The sequence below is a fragment of the Xenopus laevis genome, chromosome 1L (assembly GCF_017654675.1).
Source record: "Xenopus laevis strain J_2021 chromosome 1L, Xenopus_laevis_v10.1, whole genome shotgun sequence".
Taxonomy (NCBI): domain Eukaryota; kingdom Metazoa; phylum Chordata; class Amphibia; order Anura; family Pipidae; genus Xenopus; species Xenopus laevis.
In genome coordinates, this window is record NC_054371.1 from 144019620 (window position 1) to 144038766 (window position 19147).

The following is a 19147-nucleotide window of genomic DNA, read 5'->3' on the forward strand; positions in this document are numbered from 1 at the left end:
CCCTTTACTTACATGGACAATATAGATCATTCACACAAATAATTACAAGTGCTCATCACTACCACAGAGGAAGTGTAAGTGTGATAGACCAATATGGCCAATTTAACTATGGCATATCATGAGCATGTATGTGGAACAGAGCTGTGGTTCTATCATGAATAAAAAAAAAAAAGCATTCACCACACTTGCTCTAACACTGATTAAAGGACAACTAAACCCTAAAAATTAATATGGCTAAAAATGTCATCTTTTATATAATGACCTTATTGCACCATCCTAAAGTTTTAGCTTCTCAATAGCGACAATGATCCAGGACTTCAAACTTGTCACAGGGAGTCACCATCTTGGAAAGTGTCTACGACACTCACATGCTCAGTGGGCTCTGAGCAGCTGTTGAAAAGCTAAGCTTAGGGGTTGTTGCAAATTATCAAGCAGAAAATTAAGTTTGCCTATAATATAAGATGCAACAGGGCAGATTATTACATTTTATGCTAGTTGCACTGGTTTCTGTGCTGCCATGTAATAATTATCTGTATTAATTACTAATCAGCATTATATTGTGACATTTCTATTCTATGTGTACTGTATATTTTGAGTTGGTCCCTAAGCTCAGTAAGTGACAGTACATAGCGTGTGCAGTGAATCAGCAGAAAAGAAGATGGGGAACTATTGGGGCATATTTGGAGACACCGATCTTTACTGCTAAAGGGTTGTGGTTGCCTTGGGCTGGTACAGAGGCCCAAAACATAATATACAACATTTGTAGCCTACGTCTACAGTTAAGCTTTAGTTCTCCTTTACAAGGTGAAAACAACTGGAGAATATGAACTTAATCTTACAGAATATAGCCCCTCTGATGAGCCGGACCATATTTACATAGCAGGCGCCAACAGGCCCCCCCCCCTTCCTTTGTGCACATGCGCAAATTTTCCACATTGGGTCCGGAGAACTGGGCATTGGTTCACAGGAAATTTTAAAAGCGATTGTATCTCCTGCAAATTCCCAGTGCTTCCAAACCAATGTGGGTGTGGTTGGGCGGCATGCTGCCCCCTTAAAATTCTGGCACCCTAGGCCCGGCCTTTCTGGCCTTTCCACAAATCCGGGCCTGCCAATGGTTCCTACTGCTAGCATGATACCAGTGGATCTACTTGTGCTGCAAGCTGCCCAGTCTTATGACTTGGCAATAGCTTGATTTTACTTGGACAGCAAAAAACTAATTGCATTATTAGAATATGTGTATCCTGAAAATATCTTGACGATTGCTCTGCGCGAAATGCTTTTGTGGTTCAAAAACAAAGACTTCTTCTCCTTTTTCTGTATTAGCCCAATAAGATATATGTACAAATAACAGTAGGAATAGCATCAAATAAGTATTAAAAAAACAAAAACCCGCAATTTACTGGCTATTTCTCATTTCATTTGACTGTACAGGTGTGGGATCCGTTATCCAGAAACTCGTTATGCAGAAAGCTCTGAATTACGAAAAGGCGGTCTCCCATAGACTCCATTTTATCCAAATAATCCACATTTTTAAAAATGATTTCCTTTTTCTTTTTGTAATAATAAAACCATACCTTGTGCTTGATCCTAACGAAGATATAATTAATCCTTATTGGAAGCAAAGCCAGCTTATTAGGTTTATTTAATGTTTACGTGATTTTCTAGTAGACTTCAGGTATGAAGATCCAAATTACGGAAAGATCTGTTATCCAGAAAACCCCAGGCCCCGAGCATTCAGGATAAAAGTTCCCATACCTGTATTTAATCAGAATAATAAAAAGAAAACCTGGAAAATGTATTACAACAACTGCCGGTAGTTGCATTGGCCAGTTTAAATGACAAGTTAAAAATAAAAATGGCTGGTTGCTTGTTTGCTTGCTTAATTATTTTTTACTTCTGCAAATGACCTTATTTAACTCTGAGTTGGCTAGTGTCAACTTTTGAGGCTCACTGTCTCCAGGTTCTAAGTTAAGTTGCCAATTAGCAGCAATGCACAGAGTAGTAGTTAGATGCTCATGCTATTGATCTGCCCCTCCCTTAAATATCTGCTGATTAAGGAGTTACTTTTTTAATATGATTGTCTGCTGTGCGACTTGCATGTTCTCAAATTTGTTCCTTGCCAGCATCTGGAATAACTCTGTTCTTAGAAATAATTTAGTCATCCAGAATTTTGCTTCTTGAAACAACCTCTCTTTCAATCTTTTTTTTTTTGCTTCCCTCTGCTCCTAATGTGCAAACAGACAGCTTTGATACTCTAAATAATAAGTAATTTTTGGCCATCTGTCAAAAGGAAAGTTCAATACAAATTTAAATTAATGGTGCCTGAAAATTTTTATAGCTTCTCTAAAAGCCTCTAATGTGCAGAAAATTCAGGATCTGCCGGTAGTAATTAGTGTACCATGTAATGAGAATATGGGCCGCGTTATACGGGCCCTTGTGTAACATTTTGATATCGTAGCAAAATCTTGATTTGTTTTAGGCTTTAGGCAAGCTTAATTGTCAGAGGCAGTCATTTTTCCCCCTCTTGCAGTGCAGATTATTAAATAGGGCAGTTTTTAGGACTGCTTATAAAATGTAAATTTAGATTCCTTCAATGATACTGGTAATTAAGCTGCATTACTCAGTGGTGGAAAGGGGGCATCACCGCGGAGCCTCATAAAGCTATTCACCTGTTTTCATTACATTCTTTTTATATTTTTCCTGTATTCTTTGGCATTGATTGCTTTTTAGTAATTCTGCTAATAAAATACTTTTTCAGCTGTGTGGTTTTTGTTGTGACTATCAACATCTGCTTATCTTTTGGTTTTGCTTGTGCTTTCCGGTGAAGGCATCAGTAGTAAGGTCACGCATGCTTTTATTTGTGGTGAGCAGAGGAAGCAGAGTTTAGATGCAGACTTAATTTAGTTCTGTACTCATCACCACTGTTTTTCACCCTCCCCATTTTTAAAATGTGAGGATATACCTAATGCAGCTATCCTCTACAGAGTCCTGTTTGCTTACAGTAGATTATTAGTTATAAAAGGAAAATGTGTTGGCGTGCTTCTACATGAGTAAATAATTGTGGTTTGCATTGGCTTTAGAAGCCCGTTTAAGTGTCATTAGCTTAATATAGCTCTTACCCCTTGTTTACCTTAAAAACATTTAATTTAAATGCAATGCACATGCTTTACATAATAAACACTATCTATACATTAGACAATATTGACTGCCAACTTGGGTAGCAAAGAGACCTCAGATTAGTGCCCAGTTATGGCCTCCCCAAAAAATTTCTGTTCAGAGGTTCTGAAATCCATTCTTAATCTATGGAGAAGACTGTCAGTTTTTGTGTTAGAACAACGTTTTTAGACCATCATTATTTGTGGTTTAATTTCATTCTACCACCAAGCAGCCATTCAATAAATTCAAAAAGAAATGTTACCATGATTTAGAAAACTTGTCTAGCATTTGTGTAATTATTAATGCTTTTTGGATATAATATTGGCACTGGAGATGGGCCTTATCAGCTTGGCATAACATGCCCTGAAAATAGTATACACTCTTAAAGGAGAACTAAAGCTTATCTAAACAAGTAGGCTAGAAATGTTATACATTATGTTTTGTGCTTCTGTACCAGCCCAATGTAATTACAGCCCTTTAGCAGTAAAGATCTGTGTCTCCAAAGATGCCCCAGTAGCTCCCCATCTTCTTTTCTGCTGATTCACTGCACATGCTCTGTGCTGCTGTCACTTTGAACTTAGGGACTCACAATAAACAGTACACATAGAATAAAAATGTTACAATATAAGGCTGATTAGTAATCAATACAGATAATTACTACATGGCAGCACAGAAACCAGTGCATTTAGCATCAAAATGTAATAATTAGCCCTGTAGCATCAGCTTATATTACAGATGAACCTCCTTTTCTGCTTGATAATTTTTGACAACCCCTAAGCTTAGCTTCTCAATAGCTGCTCAGAGCCCACTGAGCATGTGAGTGTCACAGACACTTTCCAAGATGGTGACCCCCTGTGACAAGTTTGAAGTCCAGGATCATTGCTGCTATTAACAAGCTGAAACTTTAGGCTGGTGCAATAAGTTCAGGATATAAAATATGGAATTTTTAATCATATTCAGTTTTAAGGTTTAGTTTTCCTTTAAATATGTACTTTTAAAGCCTCCAGATTCACACTTTGGCTATTATCACATAAGTGCAAAATAAGCTGCCCCAAGCTAATCATGCATTTGCTAACCTTACCGGAGGAGTCGTAAAGACATAATGTGGTGATCTTCTAAGGCAACGGGTAAGGTACCTCAATCAAGGTACAGTTAGAAAGGCTGGACATACAGCAATTTATTATATTTCTTGTGATCAAGCAAACCACTTGAAATGCAGTTGTTGCCCTTATTTGATATAAAATACGTTGCAGTTGTTCTGTTTGTGGAACAAAGGGTGTAATGTTTTCAGTACACAGATGGTCATCAGGTGGTGAACATGTGTATATTAATATGTTAGGATAGGACACGCTTGTTTGTTTCTTTCTTGTCTAGTAACAGTTTAGCTGAAGCAGAACAAATCTTAATTAGCCAGGCTTGGTGGGAGACTTTTTTTTTTTTTTTATTCCATCAAATTTGTGATACAGTCTGATGTGTTTACTTTATAGAAATAAGGCTATAATTGAATGTATCTCATTTTTTCAAATTATTGTGATAAGCTGTTCTGTGAATTTTGGGGCTAATTTTATATGTAGAGATGTTAAATGGATCTAAAATGAAAGGAATTGCTAGTTTATTATAAAGGAAGCCAAAATTGTTTGTTGTAAAGAAACCAAAACTAGCGAGTTATCATTGGCTTCTTTGGACATTGGCAGTTGACTTTTGAAACTATGCAAGCCAAAATCTTCTATTAAAGAAATACATATTCTTGCAGAGTACAACAATAATGTCTGAGCATTACTTGATAATTATTTTTAAAAGTTATTTTTTATTTTTTTTGCAAAGGAGACAAACTTTCAGCTATTTTCTTACAGTATGGTCGTCTGAAGCCATGTGAAGTTTTGCTGTGCTATACGTCTCAAAGTTTGAGAAAATCTGCTTGCTAAACATGTTATTGGATACTTCACTTTATTGTAAAGGAATATGTTGTGACATTCACTTCACAATAAGGCTGTTTGCAAGTGGGCAATGGAGATTGGACGCCTGATTGCTTGCTATACACTATATAAAATTTAATTTTTAAAATGCCACCTTTGTTTACTAAGTATTATTTTCTTTGACTGTGCATCCCCTCTCTAATCTCCTCCAAATACCATACAATAGGTTATGGACTCTCAAAAGAATTTTTCAAATATAGACTCAGTTGGTATCAAAAAAACTATTTGGCAAATACCACCCAAAGGTTTGTACGAAGCAAAAAAAAAAGAAGCAACAAGGATTGGATATACTTGCAACAAATGAGAATAACCCCAACGTTTCTGCACAAATGCCTTTGTTAAGGTGATTCTTATGTGCCACCAGATCGCCAAACCTATAAATACCCTATTCCGTTAAGCCTCAATCAGTCTCTTTCGCACGCGGCCCGAACATCCGGGTCTGTGATGTAACAAACGCCTGCATCATTTCCACCGATGATTCATCCGGCGTAATGACGTGACGTGTTTACGCTGCTACTATGCACATGGCGAAAAGATGCTGCGCGCAAACTCAGAACAAGTAACATAGTAACATTGTAAGTAAGGTTGAAAAAAGACACATATTCAACCTTTTTTTAATTTTTTAATTTTTTTCATCTTTTTATTAACTACTTATCTGCCAGTTGATCCAGAGGAAGGCAAAAAAAAAACCCCATCTGAAGCCTCTCCAATTTGCCTCAGAGGGGGAAAAATTCCTTCCTGATGCCAAAATGGCAATCGGACTAGTCCCTGGATCAACTTGTACTATGAGCTATTTCCCATAACCCTGTATTCCCTCAATACAACCCCTTCTTAAAGCTATCTAATGTATCAGCCTGTACAACTGATTCAGGTAGAGAATTGCACATCTTCACAGCTCTCACTGTAAAAAACCCCTTCCGAATATTTAGGCGGAACCTCTTTTCTTCTAATCGGAATGGGTGACCTTGTGTCAGCTGGAAAGACCTACTGGTAAATAAAGCATTAGAGAGATTATTATATGATCTCCTTATATATTTATACATAGTTATCATATCACCCCTTAAGCGCCTCTTCTCCAGTGTGAACATCCCCAATTTGGCCAGTCTTTCCTCATAGCTAAGATTTTCAATACCTTTTACCAGCTTAGTTGCCCTTCTCTGTACCCTCTCTAATACAATAATGTCCTGTTTGTGTGACGGAGAACAAAACTGTACGGCATATTCTAGATGGGGCCTTACAAGTGCTCTATACAGTGGAAGAATGACCCCCTCCTCCCTTGACTCTGTGCCCCTTTTAATACAGCTCAAGACCTTATTTGCCTTTGATGCTGCCGAAACTGTGAAATCCAACTTGGCAACCTATTGTATGGTATATTGATTGTATGGTCGCTCTGTGTAGGGGTGACCTTGTTTTTTGCACCTCCAGCGCATATTTTTGCCAAATATCTGATTGTATGGTGTGCCCTCTGTTTATCCACATTTCTATAATCTCCTCCAAATACTTTCCCTCGGGCACTAAAGTGAATCGCTGTTGGTAAAACCCATGTGTCTCTTCGATCTTCCAAAGTTGTCTCAAGAGGAAACTTCAGGGGACGACTTGGGAAAACTGAAGCTACACATGGGTTTTACCACCAGTGATTCACTTGATAGCCAATAAGAGAGCATTTGGAGAAGTAGTCATCCGCAGGAGAGGAAATTTGTAGTAGGCGAGTAATCTGACAATCATTGGATTTTATTTGCACACTGATGGAAGTGCTGCTGAGCTTGTCATAAAATCAATCAGGCACTATCCAATGGCTTATGTTGTTAACTACTAGCATGTCTATCATGAGTATTTCTATTGAACATTAATCACAAATAGAGTAATTCTAATTAGAGAAATTTGAATGATTGGTACATTTGCCTTTTTATGTTCTTATTTGAAGACCCGTGAATGTAAGTTGTTATTGAGAGGTCATTTGTGGTACAAGGTGCAAAAACATATGGGTACATACTGCCATCTGTCAGGGACACCTAATATCACAATATATAGGCCCTACTTGCATCTGTCAGGGACACCAAAGGTCACAATATATGGTCCTCAACAGGCTGTTAGCTATAGCCCCTTGCTAGTGATTGTGTATTCTAGGGATAATTTATCTCTAAGCAGTCTGTAGTAGCATGCAGTTCTTATTTCTAGTATCATCTGTGAGTTTAAGAGAACTCCCTATGTGACATTATTTCATAGCTGTGACTCACCATTCTGTGTTTAATATCATGTTACCTTATTTATGCTCAATGTTATTTTAATTAAAAGCACTTCTGAAAAGTACTGCATGCCTTGTGGTACTATTAAACACTTGTAAATAATTATCATTCACTTCTTTAAATGGAAGCAAAGGGTTGTGTAAATGTATCATGCTAACAGTGATTCCTTTTGGATTTGTTATTGGCACTGCTGAATTAAAAAAAACGATGTTTGCTCAAAATCTTTTTTTGTGTCTGAAAAAGATGATCATTTTTTTCTTATTAAAAAATGTTGAAACTTGTGTAGCTATGTTTCTGTTCATATGCAAATAATGGACACCTTACCCTACAAAAGGTTTTAGGTTCAATCCCTCCACCCACAAAGGCCTGGGTGTAGAGGACAAAATTTGAGGGACGGCATGCTGCCCTGCTGTATCTAGAGGAGCACTGTGGAGCAGGTGGATGTGCTGATGGTCACTACGACCTGGCGGGCCTAGGGGTGCCAAAAGAGTAAATCTGACCCTGCCTTCACCCCTTTGCAGTCTAATCAGGTTCTCCTTTACACCATAACAAGGTTTTAGTCACCCTACTAAAGTTCCTGGTATATTTAAGATTGCAAACAAACCGGAAATTATATATTGGGCAGCTTTCAAAATAATCAACTGCCCGATATAATAATGTCATGCTAAAAAGATATTTTAATGCCACCTTGTGCCTTCAGAGAATGAGTCTATCACACTGCCTTATGCTTGAAAGAAGAAGCTGTCAACTGCAACCGCTTTTAACTTCTTTAGATCCACCACATCAAGCACCATTTAGTGCAGTGGCAAACAAGGCTGTTTTTGTGTTTTAAGAAGCCAAAAAATACTTTGTTTAAGCTCTTGAAACAACCTGCCCATAGACTAACATTGCAGTCTCTGGACAACAGCTCCTACTAGGATTTGTTAAAACACAACAATTAAAATTCATACAACATTTGGGGGCCAATTCATTAACTTCGAGTGAAGGAATAGAAGAAAAAATACTTAGACTTTCGAAGTGTTTTTTTTGGCTACTTCGACCATCGAATGGGCTACTTTGACCTTCGACTACGACTTTGAATCGAAGGATTCGAACTAAAAATCGTTCGACCATTCGATAGTCGAAGTACTGTCTCTTTAAGAAAAAACTTCGACCCCCTAGTTCGCCACCTAAAAGCTACCGAACCCAATGTTAGCCTATGGGGAAGGTCCCCATAGGCTTGGCTAAGTTTTTTTGGTCGAAGGATAATCCTTCGATCGTTGGATTAAAATCCTTCGATCGTTGGATTAAAATCCTTCGATCGTTGGATTAAAATCCTTCAAATCGTTTGATTCTAAGGATTTAATCGTTCGATTGAACGATTATTCCTTCGATCGTTCGATCGAAGTAATTGCGCAAAATCCTTAGATTTCGAAGTCGAAGGATTTTCATTCCCAGTTGAATATCGAGGGTTAATTAACCCTGGTATTCAACCCTTGATGAATTTGCCCCTTGATGTTGATGTCCAAGTTGGTGGTGGACTGTGTCAATTATCTTGCTTCTAGGCCAAAGTTGTTGTCCTACTTATATCCTATTGAGAACCATTGACCGTGGTCTACACCAATAGGATGTTTAACCCTGCATGATAGATATATGGTCGGAGAAACCATGGTTTTATCACCATACACTGGCCAGTTAAGCTGTCAACCCAAGTCGTCCGCTGTTGTATGCCGATGTATGGCCAGTTGAAAGCTATTATTTTGAGCAAGAAGTATAATATATACTGAATTTCAAATGAAATTGCAGGATAGCTTGTGTCCACAGTGTTGACCTTAACAGTCAAGCAAGACACAAGTGAGATCAGTAGATGTTCTGCTATTATAGTTGTCAGAAAGCTTTGCAGGAAATCCTGATCAAGCACTAAGTGATCATGCTAAAAGTAAATTTTAAAGGTCTGCATCCTCCGGTTTCCCACCATTATTACAGGCGTTAATATTCTTGCAAATTGGCAACACTGGATTTTGTATAATAGAAGCTTTGGCTGGAATTGCATCTAACAAGATAGAAAGCAATATGCAATATTGCTGTATAGTTTAGTGTCATTGAAATTGCCTGGTTGTGTCATATCAAATAAAGTAAAAAACCCCACAGAGGCATGATGTGATGGCTGGTCAAATACTGTTATTCTGGCTTGTAATTGGAAGACGCTATTCTTAATTGAATTACTTGGTAAAAGATGTAGGCACAGAAGTTGTGTGCAAGGCATTCTGTTTGAATAAATCCGAGTGCATAAAGACTAACCTGCTTGACTGTAACCTGCAGTCATGACTAAAGAGTTCACGTTAGGCATCTCATAATTGACTTGGAAAGACCATCCGCTTTTATTTCTACTGCAACTTTTTTTTTTCTTAAGACGTTGGGCCTGCGGTGTGGCAAAATAAAATTGAAAATGTTAATGCGTGGCAGGCAACTGGGAGAGAATAAAGTCACCATGGTAACCGCTACTTTTCAGATGCCTTGCTAAGATATAGCTGAACTAGAAGCAGATGTCTGATTTGAGTATTTTGCCTTCTTCAGTGTAAACAAATAACTTGTAGGCAGGTGTTAGAAATAATATGGAAATCCTATTAAGAGACCCTGGGTTCCTCTCCGCCAGGAAACCCCTACCACAAAAGAATCTGTTGTCTGAGCTGCAGATTCACTTCTCATTAGAATGCATCTCTCCTTAGGAAACCTGATGCTTATGTGGGTTCCTTTTGCTAGCATCTGAATGCAAAACAGTATCCTCTTTCCTTTTAATACTTGCTGCAATGGGACAAATAATGTATTCTAATCAGAATATGGAAGTAGTGATACATAGCATCACCCCCTTATGGAAAAAAAACTCAGTCACCAGTTAAAGTCATTTATATATGTAAGAACCTTCATGTAGAGAGCTACTGCCCAGCATTTGCTCTGTATGATGATTATCGGGTCCATCACAATTGGTAACCAGATATAATTAAAGTCATGATATTCTAATATGTCTAAGGTATTCCTGATGTAGGTTGAAGGCCATGAAAAATCTCTTGGTGAGTCTTCTGTATATGTGCCAACAAGTGTTCAGCACTGACGCAAATGGTACACTTATAGGATCTGTTATACAGAATGCTAGGAGCCTGGGGTTTTTCTTTAACTCTGATCATTTCATTTGACAGAACTAAGGTATGGTGATCCATCGTTAATCATTAAAAAAGGAAAAAGGTAATTGTTTAAAAAAATGAATTATTTTTTTATGTATGAGAGAGAGCCTTCCTATAAATCAAGCTTTCTGGGTATTAGGTTTCCATAGCAGAGACACCACATCTGTATCAGAATCATTCTCTTTCTTATAAACACCATGGGCAACAATTTATATTTGTCTTGTCATTTAAGTCGCTTGTCTGTTCATTTGGTCTGTATCGTCTACTAAGATTAATGCCGTTTGGATTATGATGCCCCTCACAGCACTCGATGATAAGGCATTATTAGGCAAGAGCTTTTGACACAGGAGGAGCCTCCCTGCTACAACAGTTACAAGTAGCGAAAGTGAGTTGACTCATTCCATAGCTTGTTTGGGGTTTAGGCATTTAGAAGAGTAAATTCCCCATGTTAATTTTAATATAAAAGAGGCATAATTGTGCATTAACACTCTATTAGTGAAGTATTTATATGCAATGAACAGTGACCATAAAATCCGTTTATATTGTAATTCCACTTTTCTCTGCTTATGGCTCCTGAGAATAACTCCATAAAGCTAATAATGTGCACACTGGTGGTCTTGTGTTACCCTAGCAACAGACTTGGGGCACAGGTTATGCGAAATGCATGAACATCTGTGATTTTCTTTTTCTCCCTTTCTCCAACAATTTTATTTCTTGGCACCGATTGGGTCAGTCTGGCTTGTGCCTATGAGATTGCGTACGTAGGGATAAGCTGAAGAGCTCCCCCGGGCCCTGCCCTAAGTGGTTGGCAGAATGGAAAGTGAAGTGAGATTTATCCAGGCAGTGCTTTCAGTGGTTGAGGGATTTGGCCTGACAGTATTCTCTGTGGGATGTTACTAGCTTGCTTCTGCTATACAGGGACATGAATAAAAAATGATCTGGTAAATCTAGGAATTATTGGGCTTATTGGTGTGCCTCAGAATGAATAAGCTGAAGGGAAAATAGAAGCAATTGCATATGCGTGAACCGCAATTTTATGGTCATTACCTAGCTTTTATTTCGTCCCACTGGATCCTTCTAGAAGTATAGGCTATTTGAAATGGAGCCCTGGCTACCTTCACCACACAGAAATACTTCTGATTGCATTCGGAAATCATGTTTGTGAGTCCACTGAGTGGAAATAAACGGTACTTCACACAAGGGAATAGTGGAAAAGTTGTACTAAGGAATATACTGGCGTGGTACATTACCTGAAAGAGGAGTTATTCAGGATGTAATGTTTTTTGATGTTTCTATTATATTTATAATATACACACACTCAGTTAGAGGTGGTCACTCCATTACAGGAAAAATTTACTTCCAGGATTTCATCAGACAAATGTATGTTTTTGCTTATGATTTACCAACAGGTTTCGGTTGAGCAAAAAGAAAGGATGGGCTTGGGTCAGGTGCAGAATCTAAATTTTGTAACCTGCGCATTACTAGCTGTTAAATTAGTTGCTGGTATTTCAAAGATTACAAAGATCTTGAAGGATTGCAATATAGAATTTGGAAGTAATATGCATACTTTTAAGTATGTATAAATATCTTCATTGCCCCGAAACATTTTGCAGAATGTCCACAAATACTGGATGTTCTGTAAATATAAAATGAAGCAAGATGCAGAAGAACCGCTGAATGCAGTTAGGAAATTGCAAGTGTAGATGTCTTTATTACCCATGTCTCTCACTGTTTGTAAAATAAATTATGATCTCATATAAAAGAGCTGACCTCACCTGAAAATCTTTAAAAAATAAAAACCTACAAATCAACTGCCCGTTCTTATACCATTATTAGTGGAATAATATTTAAAGATGTCTTCTGATCGTGGACTGCTCCTTTAAGATCTTTAAGGACTTTACATGGCGGAAATGCAAATCTTATTTTGTGAAATTCTGTTATCTTCAAGGGCTGGAACAGTCATGGCCCCTTCAGTGGGATTCACAGGAGCCAATTGTCTTTACTTTGTGAACCTGTTGCGTAGCCTTTTGCTTATCCTCCTCACCCTCTTAACCTTGTCAGTGAGGAGTTTGAACAGACATTGAGCAGCTGGAATCTGAGTGAGCGTTTCACACTCTGCACCGTGCTGTTTGTAGTGGGTTGTTTGCTTTTGATTCTTGTTGAGCTGTTGACAAAAGCTTTAGGTACAAATGGAAACAAGCAGAAATAAAGCTGTGCCAAAAAAGGCCTATTGATACCGCCCTGCATACGTTTCCAACTGCTGAAAAGAACACAGAATATCTTGTCTGCACCCTGCTTTGCTTATCTTTCTTGTTAGTCTTTGACACAGAAAAATATGTTAAATCCTCAATTCCAGAGCAGGCTGTGGGAAATGTCAGAAGCACAATTAATGGTTTAACATGCTGCTATTTGCCAGGAAAATTGAGACATAAAAAATGCCTCATTCAGTGTAGTTGGTAGAGTTAGAGTTCTCTACTAATCAATAGTTCCTCAATGCTTGTTTTCCTAGTGAGAATCACCTATTTGTGGTAGATTCTCAGGTTGTGGAACACATAGTTAGAGTTTTATTCTTAATACAAATGCATATAAGGGTAGTAGAACACTGAACTTTTACCCATACCTTCCAAATGTCCCGTTTTTAGAGGGACAGTCCCTCTTTTGACAGCTCAACCCGCAGTCCCTCATTTGTTCTACAAAGTCCTGTTTTTTTCTTCACTGAACAGCCAGAAAAAGAAACAATGTTTCTAACTTAATTGAAGAGCCCAGAACAGTCACAGCTGCTTATAAGATACTTTTGTAACTATTTCAAGATAAGGAAATAAGTCATTGTAACAGTATAAGATAACCGGTCCCTTGGGAAAAGTTAGACTCACAGCTTAAAGGGCAATTCACCTTCATTAGCAAAACTGTAATAATTGGAAAAAAAACCCAGAAATGTGTTCAAACTTTCATAACTTGCCAAATTTTGTAAAATGAACATGGTAATTAGGGGGTGTGGCCATAAAAATGGGTGTGGATAAAAAATGAATCGCGCCAAGCGCCAACTGTTTTGTCCATCTTTTTGTTTCCAAAATATTGGGAGGTATGCTTTTACCTGCTGCACTCAGTAGCGATCCTAGAGGGGGCGGGCCCTGGTGCGTGACGCGCTGCCGGGCCCCGCCCCCCTCCGTATGGCTGCATTTGTCAATGGTGCACGGACTGCCGGGGGGCCCTTAGGGGGTGCGGGCCCTGGCCCGCTCGCTCCCCCGGTAGTTCCACCACTGGCTGCACTCAAGCATTTCATTTTCATTAGGGCAATGGCAGATGGAGGGACTTTGGTAGTTTGGCTGGGTACTTAATGCTTCAAATATCCCCTCGATTCACTTGAATAAGATATGCATTAAAGTAACTGGTTACTATTGTTCATAAATACATATTGGGGTTTTTTTTAGCATTAATTTGTTACAAAACTCCCATCTGCTGCTTTTCAAGTAGAGGCAATTTCAAGTATTTTCTCCCTTTCCAAGTGAGATGCAAAATGCTGGGTGAAACTTTTCTTTGTGACCTTTCCCTTGAAGTGCAGCAGTTGTAACTTAAACAGTCACGTTCACATAATTCAAGCCTTTAGTTTTGCTCCTGTTCATAGAATGGTGCATGTACAAGCTCATGTCACCTTTAATCTTGTAACCCCCTCAGAGTACATGGCCTTATAAACACACCCATATATGCAATAAAAGGCACAGAGTTTTCCCTGGTGCAGTAAGCCACTGCATCCCTCAGCTTGTGATAGCACCTACACAAGAATAGATATACACAAAAGTAAACCAGAGTAACCTATTTAAGTATCTTTTTTGCATATTTACAGTTAGTCTTGCTTATATTATAAGCAGTGTAGATTTCCTATAAACATGTTGTTCTGCGCAGTAACCGCATGCTTTCTGGTATTAACAAAGGCATATAGTAGTCAGACTACACAAGGTCCAAGATAAAATGTATGATAGTGTTTCCCTTGCAACTCGGCTACAGCTCTTTAATTTTGATATTGCCTCATGAAAACTGTAATTTATCCATCTGCCTGTGCTACTACTTCAGGGATCAGCAGTTCCAGTCATGCATTTTGCCTTTAGCAGTCAGAGAATTAGGTGCTAAATGCAGCTGACTATGACAGGCTGGGGATCTGATTCAGCCATGTGTTGGCAAAACTCATGATTATTGGGGCCTCCCAGAGGCAGGCAGTTTTAGGAATCTGCAGATCTTTCACCCATCCCTGGATCTTGGTGCAGACCGATCACGATCACCCAGAATCTACAAATTTTGCTGTCTTTTTAAGAATTTGTAAAACAACTCTTATGTTACTTGTTTTTTTTTCTGCATACAAATGTCCTTTTGAGCCATGTAAGTACATATTCATCATTTAGAATATCGACTTGCGCATTTCATTAAGGGAAATGTTTGCTAATTAACTTAACCAGAATAAATGCAGGCTTTCCCGGGCAAAAAATAGTAAAGGCAGTTGTCAAAGTAATGACTGACTAAGGATTAAATGAAATTGTATACCCTGAAATAGAATAGCCAGTAGAATTAGAAGTCATTTACTGGAACATAATTTGATTTGCATTAAGGGAAACTGTTTTTGCACTGTACATTCCAACTCCAACTGGTTTAGCCTTTTGGAAACAAAAGACATTAAGATTTTTTTTTTCTTTTGTAAGTTGAGAAAGTACCTACAGTCTTATAATTACAACAATTCATTTTTTCTTTTATCACTGTGTTGAATGAAAGCCCTATGTGCATAATAGTTATGTGCGTATGTGAAACAAAGGAAATTATCCCTGGTACGTGAAGCTTCTGTTTCTATAATGGGAATATATATCATACTGGGCAGTTAGGTGTAGTCATATCAATGCCTCTGTGATACAACTAGTATTCAGCGTGTGAGATAGAGAAGCTATAAATATAGTAAAAATGACTTGCATGTCGGCATGTAGGGAGTTCCTTTGAATCACTTTAAATGAGGCATAGTAAAATGTTTGTATAAAAAAAGATTAAAGTTGTTTTCATACTCCCTGGACAGCTGCCATTTTGTAATTGGCAATTTAGTACAGCTAGGTGAGTCAGTAGACCTATAATTTGACTTAACCACTTGCACTGAAACTGGGAGTTGCCTGTTGTAAATGCTATATAAAATAATAGTATATAAAGTAGCTGTATTTATTGGATGTAAAGTTGTCCACACAATGACTGATTTTTTTAAGTATATGTATTGCTACTTTAGTTGTACCTTTTATATAATTAAGACTTTTATTTAAAATGAGAATTCAATTATAGCATGTTAACCAGACCCACGTGATTCTTATTCAGCACCATTCAGAAATTCTATAGGCTTCCTGAGCATTCTAGTATTGGTATGGGATCTGAAAACCCGATATCTAGAAAGCTCTGAATTATAGGATGGCCATCTCCCATAAACTCCATTTTAACCAAACAATTCAACTTTTTAAAATGAACTACTTTTTCTCTGTAATGAGAGAGAGAGAGAGAGAGAGAGAGAGAGAGAGAGAGAGAGAGAGAGAGAGAGAGAGAGAGAGAGAGAGAGAGATTTTTTTCTTTAGGTTGGTTATGTGCGTTTAATGAACTCGTTGTGAATGGCACGTAGCAGATTTGCATTACAGTTCTTATAATAACCTATTTTGTTGCTGTGCTTGGCTAATGAAGCCATTCTGCCTGCTCTCATTTCTCACTCAAACCATGGAGCCACCACAAAGCTCTCAAGTGAGGACTCCTAGGAGTAGTGTGCTGCCACACGGGAACAGTGTGTGTCCTGACGTGTCTGGATAACATGGCAGCGATGCTCGTTGTAATGTGATAGGCTCGGCTTTGTTCATGTTTTTTGAGTGTCCTTTTGACACCGCTAATGACTGAGAATATAAAACGATGCCATATTGACAAGCTCGGTCTACTCCCAGAGTAAATTGCATAAGTTATTTGAGACGCTTTGATGATTCCTCCCCTTACATTTTAATTGCTACTATGAAAATGCGTGCTCAGACGGTAGGCTGCACTGGGCTGAATCATGGCTTGCAGAGACGCTCTATTACAATGTACCCATCCTCCCTGTAAACACTTCTGTTGACTAAGTGGATGTTCCTGAATTACAACCCTTCACCCTATGTTGCCACCCACATCCTTTATTGAAATGGATGAAGGATTTAAAGAGTGTGAGAGGTTGCCAGTGCTGGAGTGTTGTGTTAGCTCTTATGTACCTCTATGAGCTGAAACAAGCCTCTGAAGAGAGAGACCAGCAATTACGGAATTGTTTTTTTTTTTTTTTCCTTTACAAAAAAAAAAAACATGCAGTGTAATCTGAAGCGGTGGTGTGAAACCATTAAGGTGGCCATACACGACCAATAAAAAATGCCAACAGACCAAGTCGGCAGCTTATTGGCCCGTGCATGGGGCCCTCCGACGGGCTTCCCCGATCGATATCTGTCTGAAAGTCGGCCAGATGTCGATCGGACGGGACTGAAAATCGCGGCCCCATCTGTTAGTTGATGCGGTCCCGCGATCTGACCGCCCGTTAGCCATCGTTCGGGTCCGAATGTTGGGCCCTAGGGCTTAAAACTTTACTTAAAAAGCATAACTTGTCATGTTTATGAACTTTGAAGCCTGGGACTATGATGAGGTTTTGTTGTGCTCAATTCCAGTTTGTTTTATTTACATCGCCATTACCTGAATGTATGGTTCTTCAATGTTCTCCAGAGAAGTGACATTTGTTTATTCAATGTGTAGTGCATATCAATTAGTCTAGAGCTATGATTATGTTGTCTGAATGGCACTGTGCAGCTTTTCTCTTTTCTGTAAGCACAATACAATTTATTCTGATATTGTGAGCTCAAGCTCGTAGTATTTTCTTTCCTGCCTGCAAAAGATCCCCAGACTCTTACCTTCTTGTATGTTTGTTTAATTCATTAGCTAGTGGATGTGCCTACTATAGTACTTCATCTGATTTAAAATGAGCAGCGTTTTCCTAATCTGGGTGAAAAACCCATTCAGTTGTGGTTTTTTTCTATAGCCCTGACATGGGCTGATATATTGGCAAGTAATACCTAGTTTCATTATTTTAGCACTTGGCCAAACCAGTGCATGTTCCTATGGAATCTGTTTAAGAAATTGGTATTTATCATTGGTCTCATAGACTTACCACCATGTGGTCAGAATCTATTTTATCGAACAGGCTGAGATTAGGACATCTAGTAATTTTTGGCTCATATATAGGTTAATGTCGGGACAAATGCAGCTCATGAATCAATTAAGAGTTCCTGCTTTAATATTTCTGTTTCTGAAAATTGAAGACACGTTTTTGCTGCTTCTGAAGCTGGGCATTAATGGTCTGAGGGTTAAGAACCCCAATCCATTATCCTGAGGGCTGTTTTAACCTCATAATAGTGGAATTAAGCCCTGCACCTGAATTAATATATTTTACTGATCCAGCCGATTGACTCAGATCTCATTTGCACATGTAATTTCGGGACAACAATATATATATATATATATATATATATATATATATATATATATATATATATATACATATACACACACACAGTTATATATTTATTTATTTTTTAGCTACATCAACTTTTGTTTGAATAATTTTAAGCAACCACGCATGCTCAGCAGATAATAAATATGGTGGTGGTAAATTGATAGTTTGGAAATAGAACATGCGGTTTGTGTGACTGTGTAACTGAAATCTTTGGCTGGTTTTGAATTGCCTTTGTTTTAACGGTTCTATATTGACCTGGGATAGACGAGTAAACCATGTCCATTCCCTGAAAATCTATGTAAACAACCCTATGCAAACATTTCATCTTGGGTAACTGCATTATTGCTGGTTTTCATTCTGCTAGGTTGTGGAATGTAAATGTAATTTATTGTGGTCAGTCATATTTCAAATAATAAGTAATGTCTGAGTAACTAAGGTCCTTGGCACAGGAGGTGTTTTGACTTTCACTCGGACTGTTAATCAAATGCCAAAGAAACCCCAAAGTTGTGTTACCTATAAAAAACACACACGTGTGATAATGAGCACCAAAGTATTTTACCACCACTAGGACTAGTAATAAGAAAACTTTTTGTGCTATTATCCTACTGCTGCTAACATTTACCTAGCTTTAGCAAATACATTTTTGTAGACTTAAAAGTAACTGCATCATCTAGTGGCCAAACACTGTCTGTACCATATATATTTCACCCTTAGAAAGTGCAAACAATTTTTTATGTTCGGTTTTTCCCCTTAACTCTATGGTTCCCAAACTATGGGTCTTGACTTCTTGGGGGCTCAGTGCCTTAGTTGGCTAAACCCAGACCTATTAAGGGACATATTTTGGTAGATTGCCTTTTTGGAAGCCTTTTCCTGGAAGCCCATCTTAAAGGTCACTTAGAGCATGATTTTGTTTGTAGCCTTATGGTCTAAGGGGCCCCCTGGCCAAATGTTAGGCCTCAAAGGCCAGCTTGAACTGAATAAATCTGAAGACCACTGCTTTAACCTAATCCTGGATAACACTGGCAACTAGAAACCCAGATGAAAGAATTGTACCTTTTTGTATTCTCCCTTCTATTTTTTTTG

At 38.3% G+C, this 19147-nt stretch overlaps 1 protein-coding gene across 5 annotated transcripts in view; it reads left to right on the plus strand.

Moving 5' to 3' along the window:
• esg2-a (enhancer of split groucho protein) overlaps nt 1–19147 on the plus strand; it is a 90693-nt gene that overhangs the window by 49969 nt on the left and 21577 nt on the right. The gene's annotated exons all lie outside the window — the stretch shown is intronic.